The sequence below is a fragment of the Thalassophryne amazonica genome, chromosome 7 (assembly GCF_902500255.1).
Source record: "Thalassophryne amazonica chromosome 7, fThaAma1.1, whole genome shotgun sequence".
NCBI lineage: Eukaryota > Metazoa > Chordata > Actinopteri > Batrachoidiformes > Batrachoididae > Thalassophryne > Thalassophryne amazonica.
This window is the reverse complement of record NC_047109.1, coordinates 46,428,808-46,452,506: the sequence shown is the minus strand read 5'-3', so window position 1 is coordinate 46,452,506 and position 23,699 is coordinate 46,428,808. Positions and strand designations below refer to the sequence as shown.

The 23,699-nt window shown below is 41.8% G+C and overlaps 1 long non-coding RNA gene across 1 annotated transcript; it reads left to right on the top strand.

Moving 5' to 3' along the window:
• Nucleotides 1-220: 220 nt before the first annotated feature.
• Nucleotides 221-23,699, top strand: LOC117513860. The gene is made up of 3 exons (XR_004561735.1): nt 221-350; nt 17,493-17,501; nt 23,688-23,699. It is a non-coding gene; the product is annotated as an uncharacterized LOC117513860 (long non-coding RNA).

Sequence of the window (23,699 nt, the reverse complement as noted above, 5' to 3'; positions counted from 1 at the left end):
TCTGGGCATACCTTTTTCATTATGTTAAATTTTATGTATATTTTTTTCTTCCCCTCACCTTTCAAGTCTGCACGTGGTTTACACAAGTTTCAGATTTGCACCGACAGGCTTGCACCTCACCTTTCGTTGTACCCGTTACAATGACAATAAAGATTCTGTATCTGTTTATGACAGCACCGAAGGACTACTAGGGGCACTGTTTAATCAATCACCCCTTCTATAGGGGAGGCGATGGTGTAGTGGTTTAGGCGTTGGGCTTGATACCAGAAGACCCTCGGTTCAAATCCCAGCTTGACTGGACAATCACTAAGGGCCCTTGGGCAAGGCCTTTAATCCTTGCCCAAGGGTGTGTAGTGAGCACCTTGTATGGCGGGGTGAATATGAGGCATTACTTGTAAAGCGCTTTGAGCATCTGATGCAGATGGAAAAGAGCTATATAAACGCAGTCCATTTAGTAATTTCGTATCAGTGGGAGACAAATCTGTTCTTATTTTTCCTAAAAAATTAATCAACTGTTACCAAAAGCTATAGCAATTTTTTAAACCCCTTCATCGTCCTATTACAGCAATGATTTGACCAGTCAAGACAATGAAAAGAACCACCAACAAACTAAAACAGAAAACAGTGTCTGTGTCTGCAACAATGCTGCAATGAGGACTGTGAGAGGAAAGGAAAAAAGACCATGCTTAATAAAGAAGGTAATCATGATGACAGCAGTAATCTAAGAATTTTCTAAGAGTTTTCCATGAATCAACGACCATTTTGAGTATGCATGAGTTACATGAACATACATTTAGAATAAGACGTTTCTGGGATGCTGTGGAACTTTATCGACTTTTGGTCGACCAAAAAAAAAAAGTAAAGACAAAAATAAATAAAATAGTCTCAGTTGTTGCTCACAAACGTCAGCTCAGTAAAGCATCATGTCATCTGTGAAGGTTGTTGGTTTTTACCTTGACAGAAACAAGGAACATCTGCAGGAGGGTATTAAGGTATCTGCGGGAGGAGAGGACGCTGGCATTGTTTGTTCACCGCTTCTCCACCCGTAATAATTTTAAATGCTTTTAAATGTTTTTCTGTTGTATTTTAGTATATTAGCAAAGCTTAGTTTAGTAGCAAAGCCATTTTTCTTATAGCACAGCTTCCGAAATTGCGGTACATTTTTGGACTTTGGAGCGGTGACTCACTCATTTTCTAATGGTGGGGTAGCTACCAGCTACCAGCTACCAGTGGTTCCTACCAGCTGCAAAAAACCACAGCTGACGGCTCAGTCCCACCTGCAAGGGGCTCTTTGGATCCGACCATCATATCGCCTGACAAACTGCCGGCTGTTTTCTGGCTGCCGGACTAGTGGTTGGTCGGCTGCGGCTCTGTGCTAATGTTGTTTGGCAGTTGACTGGGTAGCATGTTTCCTTGGTCTGCATGGTGTTCAGCTACTCCATCCCGCAACTGTCACAAAAAGCGCCCCATTTTCGTGCAACCATCACAAACCCATACATTAATGTACCTTTCATAATGCCACCAAGAACGGCCGTCTCTCCACTGGGAGAGGATGTGCATCACAATCTCTTTGAGTACCTTGCACTAAAAAGGAGGCAAGAGTCAACTACCCGGACCACAGGCCAGCTACTCCAGGAGAGTGTGCACCCAACCAGTCTGCAAGCAAAAGTGAAGCCACACCAGAAGCATGACAGACAAGCCCCCAGGCCGAACACCAGATAGGACATGAACTCTATTGTGAATAGTGAGAGTAGGCTAAATGGACTGTATTTATATTGCGCTTTTTCATCTGCATCAGACGCTCAAAGCGCTTCACAATTATGTCTCACATTCATCCATTTCCACAGACATTCACACATCGATGTCAGGGTGCTGCCACACAAAGCACCCACTACATACTGGGAGCAACTCAGGGAATAAGGACCTTGCCCAAGGGCCCTTAGTGATTTTCTGTTCTGGATGGGGTTTGAATCGAGGATCCTCTGGTCTGAAGCCCAATACTAAACCACTAGACCATCACCTCCTAGGCTAGTGAAAGGACTACACACTGCAGTGAAAGCCAGATGCAGCCCATGGCACCACAGACAACACCCCGAAACCCCCCAATGGGGAGGTTACTCCAAATATAACTACTGATCACATATAACTTTGTTAATTACCAACAAAAAAGAATCCTTGGTGGCAATAATAAAGATATCAATCTGTAGGTGTTGGTGGATGGACACTTTTATGCTGGTGCACAATGTATGTGGGTTAAAGTGTTTTCTTCTTCCTGCTTCGGTTTGAGCAATGCATTGAGTGATTAAGATTGAATGGCTCAAAGACAGCTCAAAGCTTTAAATGTAAATAACCCGCAATGAGTGCTTCAGACCAGCCGGGAGCACTGTGCTTTACACAGTCTCACTTCATTAAAACTTCGAGCTGCGACAACAAAAACAACATGAGCCGTGGGCGGGACCCTTTCCAAAAAAGAAATAAGGGGAAGAATTGCAGCAGTGGTGCGGTCAGTATCCCCTCTCTTCTCGTCTCCATGTGAAAGCTCTTCTGAAGGAGCAGGAGACAAGAAGAAAAAGGAGATGGGAAGGGAGGCTCTGGGGTCAAAGGGGGCAACCCCATCCTGCTGACTACCAGCCAATCAGAAGGTGAAGTGCGCTGTGTTGGAGGAAGCACAAGAGGTGAAGAAGAGAGGGAGAAGGGGGGTGAGTGGACTGCAAGGCGTATCCCTAGGGTCAATTATCCACAGGAAGGAGGTAGTGAAGCCAACACTCTGCATCTCATTTGCAAGGCAGCAGCAGAGGAGCACCTGAGCTCAGCGAGCGAGAGTCCTGCCGCAGCACTAAGGCAATTAATGTCTCCTTTCAATGACGTTTCTCACTGTCACAAAGGCTGGGTGGCTGTGGACCAGACCCACTGGCTGAAAGAGAAGGCCTCAGCGTCGCCTCCTGTCATTCCACAGAGACTAATTTCAGGTAGAGAGCCTTGCCTCTGTTTCACTGTATGAATTAGAGGACTTTGAATTCAAGCCTATACACACGCGCACTGGTGAAGACTGGTTTACTTAAAGAGTCTCCCCAGGTCTCTGTTCAGGAATATAAAAATATCCTGCTGTGAATAATATTTTGGTCTATATAGCTTTTCTTGACACTGGATGAAGGCTGAATTCATATCCACTCCTACTCCTTCTGAAAAATCCAGGAACAGCTAACCAAATCCTTTAGCCCTGCCCACCATGTTTGTGAGTGGCCACTCCAAATTTAGGCTGGACTGTGATTGGCCTATTTAATTTGTAATACTGCAAATTCAGTTAATGTTCTTGCGTGAGAACTCCGATGCAAGAAACACCGCCCCCTTCAGGAGAGGATTGTTTACGTTTGGAATAATGAACTCAGAACATAATGTACAGTAATGTTCAGAATAATAGTAGTGCTATGTGACTAAAAAGATTAATCCTGGTTTTGAGTATATTTCTTATTCTTACATGGGAAAAAAGGGACCAGTAGATTCAGTAGATTCTCACAAATCCAACAAGACCAAGCATTCATGATATGCACACTCTTAAGGCTATGAAATTGGTCTATTAGTAAAAAAAAGTAGAAAAGGGGGTGTTCACAATAATAGTAGCATCTGCTGTTGATGCTACAAACTCAAAACTCTTATGTTCAAACTGCTTTTTTAGCAATCCTGTGAATCACTAAACTAGTATTTAGTTGTATAACCACAGTTTTTCATGATTTCTTCACATCTGTGAGACATTAATTTTGTTGGATTGGAACCAAGATTTTGCTCGTTTACTAGTGTGCTTGGGGTCATTGTCTTGTTGAAACACCCATTTCAAGGGCATGTCCTCTTCAGCATAAGGCAACATGACCTCTTCAAGTATATTGACATATCCAAACTGATCCATGACACCTGGTATGTGATATATAGGCCCAACACCATAGTAGGAGAAACATGCCCATATCATGATGCTTGCACCACCATGCTTCACTGTCTTCACTGTGAACTGTGGCTTGAATTCAGAGTTTGGGGGTCATCTCACAAACTGTCTGCGGCCCTTGGACCCAAAAAGAACAATTTTACTCCCATCAGTCCACAAAATATTCCTCCATTTCTCTTTAGGCCAGTTGATGTGTTCATTGGCAAATTGTAACCTCTTCTGCACGTCTTTTATTTAACAGAGGGACTTTGCGGGGGATTCTTGCAAATAAATTAGCTTCACACAGGTGTCTTCTAACTGTCACAGCACTTACAGGTAACTCCAGACTGTCTTTGATCATCCTGGAGCTGATCAATGGGTGAGCCTTTGCCATTCTGGTTATTCTTCTATCCATTTTGATGGTTGCTTTCCATTTTCTTCCACACTTCTCTGTTTTTTTTTGTCCATTTTAAAGCATTGGAGATTATTGTAGATGAACAGCCTATAATTTTTTGCACCTGCATATAAGTTTTCCCCTCTACAATCAACTTTTTAATCATACTACACTGTTCACTACACTGTACACTGTACACTACACATACTACACTGAAAATTTTCTTGAATGTCCCATTTTCCTCAGCCTTTCAAAGAGAAAAGCATGTTCAACAGGTGCTGGCTTCATCCTTACATAGGGGACACCTGATTCACACCTGTTTGTTCCACAAAATTGACGAACTCACTGACTGCATGCCACACTACTATTATTGCACATGTCATTTGGGACCACCGCAGCTCATCTGAGATTGACTCTCTACATCCAAAGCGATCAAAGGGAATAAGACCATCAGATGACAAGGTAAAACCTCTTAAATCATTGTAAAATCAGTTTTAAGCAGAGACAAGGCTGTTTTATGCAGAAATGAGGTGATAATTTTTTGAGTCGTTACTGATGCTCTGAAATGATGTACATATGCTCTGATTGGTCCTCTGACTTTTATTATGAAATTTATGTGGAAATGATTGTACCAAAGCTTCAGATACAGTATATGTCGCTGAGATAGATGATGACTGGAGTGCAGTTTTAAGTAGATGTGTTAGGGTTAGTGCTAAATGAGGTGATAATCAGTGAAACGCTGGTGACACTCAGAAATGACGCTACTGAGTTCTGAAATGACGCATATGCGTAGTGAAGGCAGGGTGGACCAATTTTTGCGGGGGACCGTTCAGTCGGCGACACTGGTGCTCATCTCCACATTCTGCAATGTGAAGCAGATGAGATTCTACGATTTACCCTGGATGGGACACCAGTTTGACACAGGTTCCTTCCTCAGCCAAGGCAGGCCCCCATTTACAGCTGGGAGGATTGGGACTGTGTAGATTAAGTGTCTTGTTCAAGGACATGGACAGGTTGCATGAGTGTGAGAGCTGAGTGACACTCAGCTGCCTGCTCTAGGAGGCGGCTGAGGATAAGGAGCTGGCCTCGCTTTCATTTTCAAAGTGAAAATGAAACATTGTGAGAAATATAAAAGCATTTGTAGCTGGAGTAGATCTCTTAAATGGATAGACTGAGGAACAACTTTAAAGGTGCTCTGACACTTACACAACTTTGATCCACGCACTTGCATGCACTCTGCCGCGCATGAGCATAAACCCATTGTAAACTGTGCGCAGCTTCGTGCAAATGTGCAAAGAAAATGTTAAAGGAGATGTTAAAGATGTTAAATCTATCATAAGAATAGTTTTACAGCTGCTCACAAGAAGGGATGAACATGCAACTGATTTACCAAGCCATTACAATATAAACATATTACCTTTTTAGATGGTTTCAAATGCGTTCTCCACCTCATTCAGCGCACGCATGTGTGTGTGTGTGAGAGCGAGAGAGAGAAAGAGAAAGCTGCTGTTGGAGCAGTCCTCTGTGATTCCGCCGAAAGCCCTTAGAGGTGTTTTCAACAGCCAACTCTGAGAAAAAAATGATTAATCCACTACGAAATAATTATTTTATATATGCAGCGTCCAGAGCGGGGCATTCAGTAGAACAAAGCACGGCATCCAGCTACAGTGGGAGGGATCGTCACAACGATGTGCGTGCAAGTGTGCGGATCAAACTTGTGCAAGTGTCAGGGCACCTTTTTCCCTCAGCTGTCAAGAACTTAATTCTCGGCCACCTATCCCACTGCCCCCATCTCCACTAAAGCAATCTGTGTGCAATAACTGAATGCACTTTTAATATTTTTAAGTGTTTATTGTTTTTTGCAGTATTATTTATTAATACCAATCAAATTTATGTGTGAGATGTGTGTAAGAAGAAAGGAGAGCTGTTTAAAATTTTGTTGTATTCAACACAACAACAATAAAGACATTCTATTCTAAAAAGAGGGCAAACTCTGACACTTATTGTTTATAAGGGAAAAAAAATCTTTATTGTAATATTGGAAGTGACATGACAGACCTTGGTAGATTGTGTTTTGTTGGACAATTTTTTTGTTTGATTGGACAATTTACAGCCACCCTCTGTTCTTTTGCAGTTTATCCTTTTGTTTTATTTTATTTTTGAGAAAAGGATGACCCCTGTTGGTGGAGGGCAGGAGGGAAGGGGGGGGGGGGTATTGTTTTATATGTGGGAAGAAAAATGTTCTGAATTCTTGATGTTTTCAATAGTATCTATTCATTGGTAGAAAATAATAAAATGCAAGTCATAAAAAAAAGCTGGGAGTAGTGGGTGTCGTTGAAATTACAGTGCATCCAGAAAGTATTTGCAGCGCTGCACTTTTTTCACATTTTGTTATGTTACAGCTTTATTCCAAAATGGATAAAATTCATCATTTCCCTCAAAATTCTACACGCAATACCCCATTATTGACACTATGAAAAAGTTGTTTTTTTTTTAAAGATTTTTGCTAATTTATTATTATGATTATTATTAATAACAATAAAGACAACAATAATCATAATCAGAATAATGCTAATAATAATAATAATAAAACCTAAGAAATCACATGTACGTAAGTATTCACAGGTACATCCTGTTTCCACTGATCATCCTTGAGATGTTACTACAGCTTAATTGCATGGGGTAAATTCAGTTGACATGTTGGACATGATTTGTTAAGGTCCCACAGTTGACAGTACATGTCAGAGCACAAACTAAGCATGCAGTCAACGGAATTGTCTGTAGACCTGGGGAAAGGGACAGAAACATTTCTGCTGCCTTGAAGGTCCCACTGAGCACAGTGACCTCCCATCATCTGTAAAGGGGAGACGTTCAGATCAACCTGGGCTGTTCCTAGAGCTGGCCACCTGTCGAAACTGATCAATCAGGGGAGAAGGGCCTTAGTCAGGGAGGTGACCAAGAACTTGACGGTTAGTCTGGCAGAGCTCCAGTATTCTTGTGTGAAGAGAGGAGAACCTTCGAGAAGCACAACCATACACAGTAAAATCACCAGTGTTAAATTAACACTGACAGTGTACATATGGTCCCAGTCTGACCAGGGTAGGACCATATGCACACTGGCAGTGTTAATTTAACACAGTCAGTGTTAGTTTTACATTGATGATTTTACTGTGTATCTCCAGCAATCTACCAATCAGGCCTGTATTGCAAAGAGGCCAGAAGGAAGCAACTCTTTAGTAAAAGGCACATGGCAAGAGTACTCCCAGACCATGAGAAACAAAATTCTCTGGTCTGATGAGAAAATTATTGAACTTTTTGGCGTGAATGCCAGGTGTCATGTGATCCCTACAGTGAAGCATGGTGATGCAGCATCATGCTGTGAGGATGTTTTTCTGTGGCAGAAACTGGGAGATTTGTCAGGATTGAGGGAAAGACGAATGCAGCAATGCACAAAGACATTGTGGATGAAATTTAAATTTTTATTTCAATTTATTTTCATTTATATAGTGCCAAATCTCAACAGAGTTGCATCAAGATGCTTTACGCAAGTAAGGTCTAACTTTAATAACCCCCAGAACAGCAGTGGTAAGTAAAAACTCCCTCTGAGGAAGAAACCTCAAGCAGAACAGACTCAAAGGGGGACCCTCTGCTTGGGCCATGCTACAGACACAAATTACAGAACAATTCACAAAATGCATATACAGGAAATGCTTTTGATGCACAGGACAGGGGGGTCTCCAGCACAAATACCACACCCATCTCTGGATGGAGCTAAACCTTAAACAGAGAGAAAAAAACAGAATCAGGCATCAGAAAGACAAGAAATGCAGTATAATTTGTCAGCATTAAACAACAAGAAAAACAGGAAATACTAAGGTGATCGCCGGCCACTAGCTCTAAACTTCACTAACAGACCCAGAATTTAGGTAAAGTTGAGGATGCGGCCTGCTCCGTTTCCTAATAAAATGAATTAAAAGAGTAAAAAGCATAGAACTATACTATGCCAGTATGTTAGCAATACGAAAGGGAAAATAAGTGCATCTTAAGTCTGGACTTGAAAGACTCCACAGAATTTGACTGTTTTATTGATGCAGGGAGATCATTCCACAGAATGGGGGCACGATAAGAGAAAGCTCTATGACCCCAGACTTCTCATTCACCCTAGGGACACATAATAGTCCTACACCCTGAGAACGCAAAGCCCAGGCTGGTATGTAAGGTTTAGCTCAGCTAGGTAGAGAGGTGCCAGTTCATGAACAATTTTATAGACTAGTAGCAGAACCTTAAAATCTAATCTCACTGGGACAGGAAGCCAGTGAAAGGATGCCAAAATGGGTGCAATGTGGTTTCTGCTTCGTGTCAAAAGGCTGGCTGCAGCATTTTGAACCAGTTGGAGAGCCCTAATGTTGGACTGTGGTAAACCAGAAAATAGAGCATTGCAGTAGTCCAGTCTAGAAGAGATAAACGTATGGATCAGGATCTCAGCATCAGCCATAGACAGGATGGGACAAATCTTCACTATATTTCGCAGGTGGAAGAAAGCAGTCATAATATTTCTAATGTGGAGGTGAAAGGACAATGTAGGATCAAAAATTACCCCAAGGTTCCTCACTTTGCTATTGTGATGTATGACACACGAGCCGAGGCTAAGTGTTAAGTGGTCAAATTGATGCCAATGTCTCACTGGAACAAGAACCATCATTTCAGTCTTATCAGAGTTTAAAAGTAGGAAGTTTCTACACATCCAACTTCTCACTGATGCAAGCCAATCTTCTAAGGTTTTTATGTGGATGCGATTACCAGCAGTTATTGGCATGTATAACTGAGTATCATGAACATAGCAGTGAAAGGTAATCACAAAAGCGCCGCAGTATGTGCCCAAGGGGTACTATATAAAGGGAGAAAATCAGGGGACCTAAGACAGACCCCTGTGGAACCCCAAATTTCATGTCACTAAGGTTAGAGATAGTGTTACTGTACAAAACACAGTGAGAACAACTGGTCAAGTATGATGTCAACCATGCAAGGGCACTCCCAGTAATCCCAATATGATTTTCCAGCCTATCAAGTAGAATATGATGATCCACAGGATCAAATGCAGCACTGAGATCTAACAGCACAAGAACAGCCCAGTCTCAGATTTTTTTTTTTATGCTCCCGTGACGAAATGAGTCAAATTTTCGTCACAGGTTTTTTTTGTAACTCACTATTATTAATGCTACTCCTACCCCCCACCCTAACCATAACCACCCGACCCCCCACTTCACTTTTAATTTCATGCAGCCATCACGGATTGAATTAGAGAATTCGTGTTGTTGTGATGAAAATGAGACGCTTTTCGTCACAATGTCAGAAACCAATAGAATAATGTATATTTCGTGCTGCTGAATCACGACTTTCCGTGAGACTGAATTGCACAAGAACCATAGTGGTGTCCAAATCCATTGCAAGCAGAAGATCATTCACCCCTTTAGTGAGAGCCGTCTCTGTGGAATGATATTTTCTAAAAGCAGATTGCAGTGGCTTAAAGAGATTATTCTCAGTAAAATAGTCCATGAGCTCAGTAAGAAAGTCCACAAAAACCTGCTCCAGAGCACTGTTGACCTCATACTTTGGCAACGGTTCATCTTTCAGCAGGACAATGATCCTAAACACACAGCCAAGATATCAAAGGAGTGGCTTCAGGACAACTGTGAATGCTCTTGAGTGGCCCAGCCCGAGCCCAGACCTGAATCCGATTGAACATCTCTGGAGATATCTGAAAATGTATGTGCACCGACACTCCCCATCCAACCTGATGGAGCTTGAGAGGTGCTGCAAAGCGGAGTGGGCAAGACTGCCTAAAGATTGTTGTGCCAAGTTTGTGGCATCGTATTCAAGAAGACTTGAGGCTGTAATTGCAGCCAAAGGTGGCTCAACAAAGGATTGAACAAAGGGTGTGAATACTTCTGTACATGTGATTTCTTTTTTTTTTTTTTATAAATTTACAAAAATTTCAAGGAAACCTTTTTTATGTTGTCATTATGGGGTGTTGTGAGTACAGTTTTGAGGAGAAAAAAATTACTCCATTTTGGCAGAGTCTTGTAACATAACAAAATGTAGAAAAAGTGAAGTGCTGTGAATACTTTCTGGATGCACTTTACACCTCTATTACTTTAATGCACAATTTCAATTTATTTTCATTTCATTTAGCACCAAATCACAACAAAGTTGACTCAAGGTGCTTCACACAAGTAAGGTCTAACTTTACTAACCCCAAGAGCAAGCACACAGTGAGGAAGAAGCCTCAAGCAGACCAGACTCAAAGGGGTGACCCTCTGCTTGGGCCATGCTACCAACAGAAATAAAATAAATCACAAAACGAATATACAGGAAATGTTGCCGGCACACAGGGCAGGAGGGTTTCAGGAACAGACACCACGCCCATCTCTGCATGGAGCCACACCAGGATAAATCAAAGTCTTCATTATTATTTTAGCATTGTTAATGTTAAGATTGTTTTACCATGAAAATTGCTTTTAAAATGTAAAAGATGGCATGGAGCATATTCTTTTTGTACTGAATGTTGCATGCATGTCTGCAAAGTATTATGTTTTCAGTATTACCATGGCCCATGTTTGTCCAATATGATATATTTTCATGGGCTAGGGTTAGGGTCATTCATAAATTTTTGAGAAATATTACCTGTGACAAGATGCATTTTGCAGACAAGTGGAGTTCAGTTTTAGAGGCCACACTTGCGGCTGTGCTGTGGTTTTCCATTTCTGCCTTAAGGGTCCCTTACACATTGTCTGTTGTACATCTGAAAAATTTGCCAGGATGCAGAAAAGGGATACAAAAGCACCCTTTTGGTGAAGGTGCTCCAATGCTCCTTGTACATTGTTTCAGTGCTGTGTGCATGCATGTATCAGTATTTTAAAATTGCATTTAAAACCTATTTCTAAATATTCAAAATAACAGAAAAATTCTTGAATTTTAATTAAACCTTTGAAGGACTCACTCACTGTGGATCAGGCTGAACGAGTCATCAGCACCTGGAGAAGGGCCCCACCCATGCCCCAGATCATCAGCTGCTGCTCACACCTTTGCCAAAACTAATAAAATGAGGACTCACATTAGCTTGCTGTCATACCATTGTAAATTATGTTTGCGCTGGCATACTTTAACAACACTGTCCTGTCTACTGCTTCACAGGTTCTTCATTACCATTCCAACATATATTACAATATTTTCTTAAATTATTTTTTTAACTGAAGTGTTCAGGGGGAAAAAAGTGCTTTTATTCTGAAGTACAGATTAAAAACAACAACAACAACAACAACAAAAAACAAACAAACAAACAAAAAAACAATTTACCACAGGTGATACATTTGAGGTATTTCCCCTGCTAAAAGTGTGAAGTCATTTTGATTTTGGACAAGAATTTGAAGAACAAATTGTTCCATAAATTGTCTAGCCACTGTACAAGCTCGCCTCGACCTCTCGCTGCTGGTGCTGGTGACTCGTTAGGACCATGTTGGTTACATGCTGTGCTTTTGCTCAATGAATGCAGGAATATTTGTCATGTTAACACAAGTCCATTCGCCCTATTGACGTTTCAAATCCTGCAAAACCTCGGAGAGGTCTCCGCGCTGCGAGATCTCAGTAACATTGAGAACTGCATTGAGACGCTCTGATCATGCTGCACTTTAACCGTCCGCTGCACATGGACAACAGCATTAACATCGCAACATAAAACTATTTTTATATTGTGCCTAAAACTCTCATGAATATATTCTCTGCGTTTATAGACATTGTTACTGTGTTTGTTTTATGTAAACATGCGAGAATCACAGGCTGTCTCTCCGTTATTTTCAAGGGGAGTTGCTGTGAGTTACGCTCGCTTCCTGATCATGTCATTCTGGGGGAAAGTGAAGTTTGCTCTTTAACGTCTTGATTATTGTCCTTTACAACACTGTTTGTCCTCTTTGTTCCAGACGAATATATATAATATGTCTGAAATTTGGTTTGCGTTTATTAAATTCCACGCAGATTAAACGTAGCAGACACGGATTATTTGTTATAATTGTTTTAGCAAGTTTTCAGGATATCATGCAGCAGTCTCTTAATAATGTGACGAAAAGAATAAAAAAATTACATTTTTGTAGTACAATATTCATTTACAATTGTCATCATGTGGATTCTCTATGTTGTTTGACTGCAGCGACTCTCTGGTGCACAGGGGATTATGGGATACATCAATAGGGCGAATGGGTGGCATATCATGATGTTTGCTTTTATTGCTTGTATGCAAAAAACAGTAGCAACAACAACAACAAAAGTAAATGTCTTAAGAGACAGAAAAAAAAATTCAATTTTAGCAATACTCGGACAAGATGTTGCTGTATTTCTGTGATATTAGTTAATTTTTGCTGTTGGAAGACATTTGTTGAGAAATTATGGTACTTCCACACCAGTGTCAGTGAGTGTGTTATTGTGTAATCAAGTTGTGACCTTATTTCCGACATCAGTGCTGCAGGGCATTGCAGCTAGCAAGGCTAACATGAGGCTAATGAGTGCCATTCATTGCATTTGGCTGCAGAGGAGACATGCATGCACACGGGTTTGCGCACGCACATACACCCTATTCACACACTCTACGCACGCACACACACACACACACACACACACACACACACACACACACACACACACACACGTCACATATTCAACAGATCCATCCTTCCGATCACTGCTCCCTGTAGCCCTGGAGCTCACAATGAGACCCACTGTCTCTCTCAGTGGGTCGTCTGTGCTCTCCGCCATGACCGTTCCCGCTCATCCGAGACCGAAATAGACGTCGCTTTGCTTCCCTGCTCATTCCCCTAGTCAATTCGTGGTTGACACACACTGGCTGAGTGACTACCTCATCCTGCTCGCCTCAGCCGACTACCGAGGTGCAGTTCCGAGTTGTCGAGCCTGCCACAGCGAAGAGAACAAGGGAGGTTGGAATTCTGCTCGGATTACAGAAGCAGACGGAGAGAGAGAGAGAGAGAGAGAGAGAGAGAGAGAGCTTGTGCTCGTTTCAGCAGCTGTGTGGCGCACATACACAAAAAAACGCACACACACACAGTTACAGCAAAACTAGCTGGAGTTTGACACTGGCAGAATTATTATGGCGAGGTGAATATTACTCCTGTGGGACTTCATTTACCTCCAGCATATTCACTGAGTTTCTCTGTGTTTTACTGCTCCCCATAATCCACATATACGCACACATACTTATATCACCATATCACACACTATTTTTATGTCCATGAGTGTTGTCAGGGTTATTATTGAGATCATTATGGAATGTATTCACACACACCCCCACCATCCTCCTCCCTCCCTACCCCACCTCGCTCACCCTACTGCGCCCCGCTCTCTTTCTCGCAGTTCTGAATCTTCGAGACCTCTCCTGGAAAGGTTACCAAATCTTTTCCTATTCCTGCTTCTATTCATCAATAAAGCACCCACTCCTACTGTAATTTCCGTCCGGCATTATTGTAATTCTCCTCTTGGTATTTAGCCACTAAAGGTCACTGATGGACTTCTTTTGTTGTGCTGTTTGAGGTCTTTTTTTGCCCATTGTGTTAACAAGTCATTAAAAATTAAGCGAATAAGGCAGGCCAGGAGACATTGCATATGTTTGGGAGCGTTATTATTATTAAATAATCATGTTTGTCTCTTAAATTGAGAGTGACTCGTGCCACAATATCGGTAATTAGATAAATTATTGATGCACTACAGGGTGGGTGAAAGGATGGTCTGTGGTGGAAATGGAATTGCCAAACCCAATTATTGTCTTTTTCCTCAGAGTGGCCCCATTAGGGTTGTCACTTAAGACCACCAAATGGTAGCACTAATAAAACCGCAACCAGCACTTAACCATCTTAATTAATAGCAAGATGATTAATATTTTAATTGCCTCAGATTAAATACAGCTCACACTGAGAGGGAACCTTTCCTTGAACAGTGCCCGTCGCCTCACGCTCACTGCTTTACAATTTCAAACGTCATTTATTTTATAACCTCGGTTCTCTCACACTGACTTTGACATAAAGCAGTTCTGCCCACGCAGACTCAACATGAAGAGATGTAAGGATACATCAGGTCTTTCCTTCATTGTAGAAGTTGCATCCACAACTCATATTGCCTGAATTCCCAAAGAGTTTTCATTAATTACTTTCACCATCACTGTGTGTCACCAGGATCCCACAAATGTTATGGATATTTCAATGAGGCTCTCAAGTTGGGGTGGATCCAGGAAATGCTTTTCAAATGAATATTTCAACAAGGATTCCTCATGATTTTCATATAATTACCTTTGCAGAAGAGATTGTGTTAACATCTGTGCTGATGCAATATTGAAACAAAAAAGTACTAATGGATTTCAAATAAATTTGACTTAGGGGAGTGTGGTGAACAAGTGTTTAGTGTTTTCTCCCAAAGCAGAAGGTTCCCAATTTAAAACCCCCTGTGCCCTTTCTCAACACAATGTGGAGTTGTATCATGAAGCCTGTCCAGTGTAAAACTTCTGCCTAATCAATATGCAGATCAATATCAGATCTGCTGTGGTGACCCCAAGTGAAAAAGGGAGAAGCTGTAATAACTTATACCCCCATCACACATAGCCAGATTCGTGCAGAATGGCGTCAAAATTATGAATCGGCGCACATCCAAAAGTGTCGGATTTCAGTTCCAAAACAGCCATCTGCGGAAGTCCACACAGTTGGTCAAAATCGGCTGGTGGCCCCGAGTGTGATGCATATGTTCAAAACCCTCCAGGCGCCGTCGAGATGGGACACCTATCTGATGGCGATCCATGTGTAATCTGAGGACCATCTGACCACAGTTTATTTAATCCGATGGCAGCAAACAGGATCCGAAACGATTTGAGGGCACACGAGGGAGCCTCAAGATGGATCTGGCACGGTATGCCTGCCAGTAAGATCTGCACGTGCCATGTACAAAAATGTACCCCCCCCGCCAGATATGACTATTCTAACCACTGCAACACACAGGGTGGAAATTGCAGTGATTGAGCATATTAGCTCAAACCAGCAATAGTGATGTACCTGTTCACAAATGAAATACAAATTGAAACAGCAATCATTTCTCCTTTAATCGACCATACAGGAGAGATAAAAAAAAGTATTACATGTAAATGTCCACCTATTTGGTGAAAACAAACAGTCATGGGGAGTGGCGATTGGTTCCAGTTTTCTTCACCTCCGGGAACTGACATCAATGCCACTCAACAACTTGCAGCAGGTATTGGCACTGCTGTTCATCCTTCATTATGATCTGATTGTAATCCTGGATAGGTTTTACTCCTCGTTCAGCAAAATCGCTGACAGCAATATTATCCAGGGCCTGCTGTGACAACTGAAATGATGGGTCATCCTCCCACTCTGACGGGTCCTTGATGAGGAAGTCCATGTTGACATTCAATGCCTCAAAAATGCAACCTGAGGCTGACGTAACAAAATCTGTCACTCATGCCGCTAATGAACTAATGTATCCAGTCCATAACTAGAATTATACAACGTCTGAGTGGATCCTTGTCATTTGATTGGTGCTTTGTATGTCACGTGACATGGATTATTCGTCCCATTTGTGTTGGGTTGCATTTAGTGTGAAATTTAGCTCCATTTAGCGTGCAATTTGGTTCCATATGTTTTGTACCATTGCACGCTGCGCACCCTGCCCACTAGTGGGGATGGTGTTTAGCTGAACATGCAGAGTTTGTTTTGCTGACAGACAACGATGTGAAGGAGCTAATTGACGGTGCTAATTCTTCTAACACACACACACACACACACACACACACACACACACACACACACACACACACACACACACACACACACACACACACACACACACACACAAGAATAAAAAAATCCACACCACTGTAAGCAGTCTGGAGGCATGAAGAGCTGTTAGGATGAAAAGCTGAAAAGCTGATGTGAATTTTTTGCTGGACTGAGGAACTACACAAAATCTTTTTTTAATCTTTTTTTTTTTTTGGACGTACATGAAGTCAGTGGGCCGCATCAATCATCATCACTACATTGTCGCAATTTTGGACTCCTATTTAAAGTTCATGTTGGACTGTTCAGCAGCAGTGGAACACCAAAATGTAAGGCCCTTTTCTGTTGTTTATAAATTAATAAAATATCAAATGACAAGAATCTATTTTAGCTGTTATATAAATCAAACTCTGAATGTTTTTCCATTCTTTCAATGGAACTAATGTTTAATTCGGTGAAAGCTGGACCAGCTTTGCCTCATTGAATGGTATGTTCCAGCTTTCACCTCATAAAATATTTGTACCATTGAACTCATAAACATTCATTACTTGTATAATGTCACTCGCACATCATAAAAACAGGAGCCAGGTGGTAGTGGTTAATATTTTTCAAATCTCATGAAATTTCACCCAATTTATTTTTAACCCTAAAGGAACCAACAAATTAAGAAGCACCCTGAAAAAGTTGGTTTGTTTTTCAGGATCACCCTAGTGCACATTGGTGGAATATGCACAACCATAATATCCATCTATCCATCCATTTTCTGAACCATCTTATTCCAGTTAAGGGTCATGGGGCTGGGGGTGGAGATTATCCCAGCAGTCTTTGGGTGAGAGGCATGATACATTATAGTCACGCCGCCAAGCAATTACAGAGTCGACATACTATATAGACAAACAATGTCATTCACATGCTCACTTACAAGTACAGTCAGTTTAATTCACCTAACCTGTTTACCTTTGGAAGTGGGAGGAAGCCAAAGCACCCAGAAGGAATCCGGGACCTTGTGAATCATGAAATGTGTGGTCACACGGAGTGCCAAGTAGTATGCCAGCTCCAGGCCACCATCCCTCGGCAGAGGCTGCTAGACATGGCCTCTAACTGCTGTGGACTCAACTGTTTTTGTCCTTTTTGAACATTTTATTACAAAAATCTGAGATAACAGCTTTCTGTGCACTTTATTGTAGTAGTGGACTATCAAAATAAATCAGTGCTTATGATCAAAACACTCCAAGGCTCCCTCAGCTGTGGAACTGGATTGGAATCAGGGCTGGAATCTGGATGATCTACCCAACCTTAGCAAGAAAGTTCTATTAATAAGTGCTTTATGCGTTACACTGTGCAGGAAATGTGTGTTTTTTTTAAGTAAGACTGAGCTACTTCCATTCAACTTCTGTTACCCTTCTACAAAGAAAAAACTACCCCTGAGCAAACACAGTACTCTTGTGTTCATATATGCCATCAGCACTATGAAGCACCTGCGTGCACACACTCACATATGCCACAATAAAAGGTGACTATCTCTCTACCAATGCTACCCATCAACCTCTGCTCTCAGGAGGGCACAGTGTCTTCTATCCGTAACATGAATAAAACAAGTTGTTCTTTTCTAGATAAACACTCTCAAAGTGCCTGCAAACAAGAGGGGGAAGCAACGCCAAGCTTTGGTTTTCCTCCAGCAACTGAAATGGAGACGGGCTCCCAAGACACTTGCCGGGCTCTGCAGACTGGTCCAAGACTGTATAAAGTGTCTGCTTTGCCAGAGGCACAGGATGGAACTTCTAAACACAAACAAAATTGACTAAATACCAAGAAAGGCATGTTCTCTGTTAGGACAAAGCATATTATTCATTCACTTTGTCAATTCTTTATGTACATGGTGTTATTAATCCAATTCCCCTGTGAGAGGCCTGCTGCTGTTTGCTAATTTGATACTTGCGGTTCATTTGAATCTACGGAATGACTCTGCCGGTAAGTGAATCATTAGGAACCATCACTTTGGCCCAGATTTGACAAAGAGGCTGAGAAGGTGTACGTTAGTCAACAGAAAAGGTTAAGTGTGGTAAAATGAGAGAGGAAATTGTGTCGGACAAATTGAGAAATTAGCAACGTGCGGGTGGGAAGAGTCTCAGAGGATTCGGCACTGAGGCGAGACCTATTATGGCACAAGGCACCAGGCATCTGGGTGGGTAATTATCATCATGTGTTAAGCAAGGCCCCCTTATCCAGGGTAACATACAGTAGTCGACTTGTGCTTTAACCACTTAGTTGGTGCACTTAGTGAGTGCTGCTTTAAGAGTACGCAGCACTTCCTGCTGCAGGTTTTAGCCAGCCAGTTGCAGTCAGTCTGGTTGGTCAGGTGTGTGCCAGGGTGGCTGTGCTGTGAAAAGAGTGTTGTTGGATGCCCTTGGGGAAAAGAGAGAGCGTGACCTCGTGACGCTCCTGTTGGGAGCCTGGGGAGCAGAAGCCCCAGATGTGTGTTTGTCATCAAGTGTCTCCAAGTGTGCCAGCTTGGTACAGCACAGCTGGTCTACACCATCTGCTGCTCCTCGACGGCAGCAGCCTCATGATGTGTATATACTGTGTGTACAGTATGTGGCACAGCCTGTTTTTCCTCACAACAGTCCACAATATTATACGCAGTCATTACGAGTAAAGACCTGACTACACTACAGCAATGTTGCAGGCCAGCACAATGTTGAGGACATACCAGAAAAAGCCTGGATTCTAAACAGTTTTCAGGCTGTTACTCTCTTATCTCACATATCAAGAACTTGGACAGTGACATCATTTCTGTAATATTGCCGATGTATTCACCACCATGAACTTGTAGTAAGTAACGGGACAAACTAAGCAAAATTGGTTATTTTTCATACATATCATCAGGTTTTTTCCAAACACAAAAATTTCAAATTTATTAATTTATATAGCGCCAATTCACGATAAAATCGTCTCAAGGCGCTTCACACAAAAAACAATTAAAAAATTTAAAACACAATAATAATTTTTAAAAAATTACCATAAAAGAAAGACAACCATAAAAGAATACAAGAATAAAAAAACTTCATAATACTAATGATAAAACAGAGAAAACAAATTAGTCTTTAAACGTGACTTAAAAATCTCCACAGTATCCGGCTGCCGAATGTGTGCTGGGAGATCGTTCCACAGAGCTGGGGCACGGTAGGAGAAAGCTCTGTGACTGGCAGACTTTTTACTCACCCTAGGAACACACAGAAGTCCTGCACCTTGAGAATGCAGGGCCCGAGCTGGTACATAGGGGCTTACCAGGTCAGCCAGATAGGGAGGTGCAAGTCCATGAAAGATTTTATAAACTAATAACAGTACTTTAAAATCCGATCTTGCAGGAACAGGAAGCCAGTGCAGGGACGCCAAAACGGGTTTAATGTGGTCAAACTTTCTGCTTTGTGTCAAGAGTCTGGCAGCAGCGTTTTGAACCAGCTGAAGACCCCTAATCCTGGACTGCGGTAAGCCAGAAAATAGAGCATTACAATAGTCCAATCTAGAAGAGACAAATGCATGAATCAAAGTCTCAGCATCAGCCATAGACAGAATGAGACGAATCTTCGCTATATTTCGCAAATGGAAGAAAGCAGTCCTCGTAATGTCTCTAATGTGGAGATCAAAGGACAACGTAGGATCACAAATTACTCCAAGGTTCCTCACTTTATCTGTATGATGCATAACACACGGACCTAAGCTAAGTGCTAGCTGATCAGGTTTATGCCAATACCTCGCTGGACCAAGAACCATAACTTCAGTCTTATCAGAATTTAAAAGTAGGAAGTTATTAGACATCCAACTTCTTTCTGATGCAAGGCAATCTTCCAAAGATTTTATGTGAGTGAGATTACCAGCAGTTATTGGCAAACAAACACACAACCAAACACTTTTGTTTAAACAAATCAGGGGATGAAAACATGAACAATTCCAAGTCACTAAATACTGTATGTCTTAGACTGAATTTAATGCATGGACAATGGGCTGCATGGTGGCACAAGCAACAAGGACACTTGACGCAAGAAGGCTGCTGTTTCAAGGCCACCCTTACCCCATTCTTCATATATATTTGGATTTCAATTTATTCAGTTTATTTCATTTATATAGCACCAAATCACAACAAAGCTGCCTCAAGGCACTTCACACAAGTAAGGTCTAACCTTACCAACCCCTAGAGCAAGCACACAGGTGACAGTGGTAAAGAAAAGCTCCCTCTGATGATTTGAGGAAGAAACCTCAAGCAGACCAGATTCAAAGGGGTGACCCTCTGCTTGGGCCATGCTACACACTTGACAATACAAATATACACTAAATTTTGGGAGTCCATGCTGGTGTTCGGGACGGGAGGCTGACTGAGGAGGAGATGGCAGGGGAGGGGGTTAGGTCCACAGATCCCATCTATTTCATGACCATTACAGAAGACGACACCCACTCCCACTTCTGGATAGAGCCACACCAAGACACAGAGAGAGAGAGAGAGAAAGAGAGAGAAAACAGAATCAGGCAGCAGAAAGACAACAAATAAGGTATGATTTGTCACCATTAAGCAACAAGAAAAACTGAAGAGATACTAAGGTGATCGCGGGCCACTAGCCCTATGCTTCACTAAAAGACCCAGACTTTAGATAAATTTGAGGCCATGACCCGCTCTGTTTACTAATAAAATTAATTTAAAGAGTAAAAAGCATAGTATCATATTATGTCAGTATGCTAGAAATACGAAAGGGAAAATAAGTGCGTCTTAAATCTGGACTTGAAAGTCTACAGAACCTGACTTTTTTAGTTGGAGTTGCATCAGCAAGGGCATCCAGCTTAAAACCTGTACCCAGTCAACATGCTGATTCATACAGGATCCTCTCTGGTACTACTGAGCACAAAAAAGTCAAAAGAAATCTCTTGTTAACAGAAATACCTTCATTGTAATCTATAGTAAATACAGGTAAATGGGGTAGGGGTGGTGGCCAAGTGGTTAGTGTGCTTGGTTTCAGTGTGGAAGGTTCCTGGTTCTCCTGTCCTATTTCTCCATGTAATGTGGAGTTGTGTCAGGAAGGGCATTGGGCATAAAACGTCTGCCAAATCAACATGCAGATCCACGTTGGATCTGCCGTGGGGACCCTGAGCAAAAATATAGGCGAGGCCAAAGGTTACTGTATGGTAAATCTGTCTTCAGTAGGTAGTTCCCAAAAACTGAGTTACCACATGCAAGAAGGAGACAAGTAAGAAAAGCCACTAAGAAACCCATGACCACATATTAGAGGCTTCTGTGGCTGATTGGTGAAGCATGCATAGTGCAACTTTTGTCTGCCAGAAGACAAATGGAAGACTCAAGCTTAGATTTGAGATGTTTTATTTTATTTATTTTTTGTATGAACATTTGTCTTCTGAAAATGGAGTGATTGCAGAAACTTTTATTCATGATTCAAAGCTGACAGTCTAAAATGCAGTCTAAAAATGTAATATTATATTTACCTAATCTAGTTATGTCAGCCTGTTCCACAAACCTCAGATGTTTAAATGTCAAATTAAATTGTAAAAACAAAAAAAGTTACAATTAATTGCATATTATGTTTCCCAGTGACACAACAAAAAGGGACTGGTTAACATAAGTAGATTAAGTAAAGCTTCAGTAAAAATAATGTTTCATATTTAGAATGTACCCAGCACATCTAAATTGTTTTATTTCACCTCTGTTGTGGTGATGCATAGAGGCAACATCACAAAATCATGCCATTGTCCAACTGCTTATGGATCTGACTAAATGCACGTACCTGGGTTCGTCTGTGTTTCTTGACATTTGGTGTAAACATTGAGCTCCTCCATTTTTGTTGTTATTTTGTCACCATTCAACTATATCACCTGACCGCAGTGACCACAATCAATGAGCTTCTTTCCCAGTGAAACATGACAATGCAAAGTTAACAGTGTGGAGATGCTCACAAAAGGAGCCAACCCAGTTGATTACTCATATGTAAATGTTATCACTGTGCAAACCTGATGGGACACTGATGTGCAGAGTGGTTGGAGCAAAATCAAACCTTATGATATCGGAGGTAACACAAGAAAATATGCAGCTTCCCTTGAAATAAAAGAAAAAATTATTCTGTTAATTTATTAAAAATATAAATCCAGTGCATGTACGTTTCTTGAAAGCTACACCAAGACTAGCTACTATGTCAGCTTTTCCCTTTGGTTGTTAATCTTTTGCTCCAAGCAAGCCGGGATCCAGGAATAAGAGAAGCATGGGGAGGTTGGGGGTTAGTATGTTAAAATCCCCCCAAACAAGACACATGAGACGTACAGTTCTAGTGTTAATTAGGGAGCCAATATTACAAGATAAATCAGAGATGGAGGGAAGGTTGGAGGAGGGAGACAAGGAAGGAGGAGTAAAGGGGAAGGAATGAGCGCAAGGGAGAGGAGGAGGCTGATTTGAGCGGGGCCTGGAGGCAGCCTACAGGGCAGAAAGGGGAATGATAGGTTGACTAACCACCAATTGATCAGCGTGTCTCCTTTCAACAATAATGATCAAGTTAAATGGTTAGAAAAAGTCTGTAACAATAGCTCAAATTCTACATGAAACCACTCAAAGCACTAAGTGTGCTTGGATTTAAGCCTATCAATTATGCTTTTGGATTTGCTGATTGCAAAAACTATTTTAAGGAATCAACTTCATGTCTTGGGGTGCCATATGTCACCATTCACCACACTATGGCACTGCCCCAGGTCCTGATTACCCATCCATCCTCAGTGCTTGAAAATATTTGCCACAGCCAGGTGAAGCATGGGTGTTAGTTCAGCCTTCTTCAGCTGCCTGGGTCCTCAACACTGAGGCACCTGCATGCTGGATTATGCCTAGAGAAATGCACCACATGACCAAAATGTCATTGCTGATGATCCCTCATGACACATGTAATACCGCTCTTCTGAGTCTTCCTAAGAAACCGTTTGTTTGACACAGAGTCTTTCCAACAGTATCCAATGATCCTCCAAACAGACCTGATACAAAAGGCACTTAGTTGTCACCTTAGGTCACAGGGTCCTCAATGGCAACCATCCAGGCAGACAACAGGTCCATCCCTACTTCTCTAAAATAACCATCTATCTTCTGCAGTGAAGTGAAACTTAGGTATCCCCTTGGCCTTGTCCAGCCATTGGGGTCCTCAATACTCAGGCACCTGCATGCTGGATCATGCACAAAAAAACGTGCCACATGGCCAAAATGTTGAAGGTGACGCTCCCTCACAAAACAAGTGATACTTCTCAGCCCAGTCTCCCTAGGTAACTGCTCATTTGCCACAAAGGCATGCCAATGGTCCCCAAGGGTCATCCAAAGAAGTCCCAAAGAAATTGAGTCATCAACTTACACCACTGTTAAGCTTTCAGGTTTCACAGCCATCTAGTAATACAGGTAGTACCACGACCACAAAGACTTGGACCTTCATTCTCCTGCAAAGATATTTGTATCACCAAACACATCTATCTTCCCAGGCATTTCTTGATCCCAAGTGCAGAGGACCCAGAGGCATGAATGCCA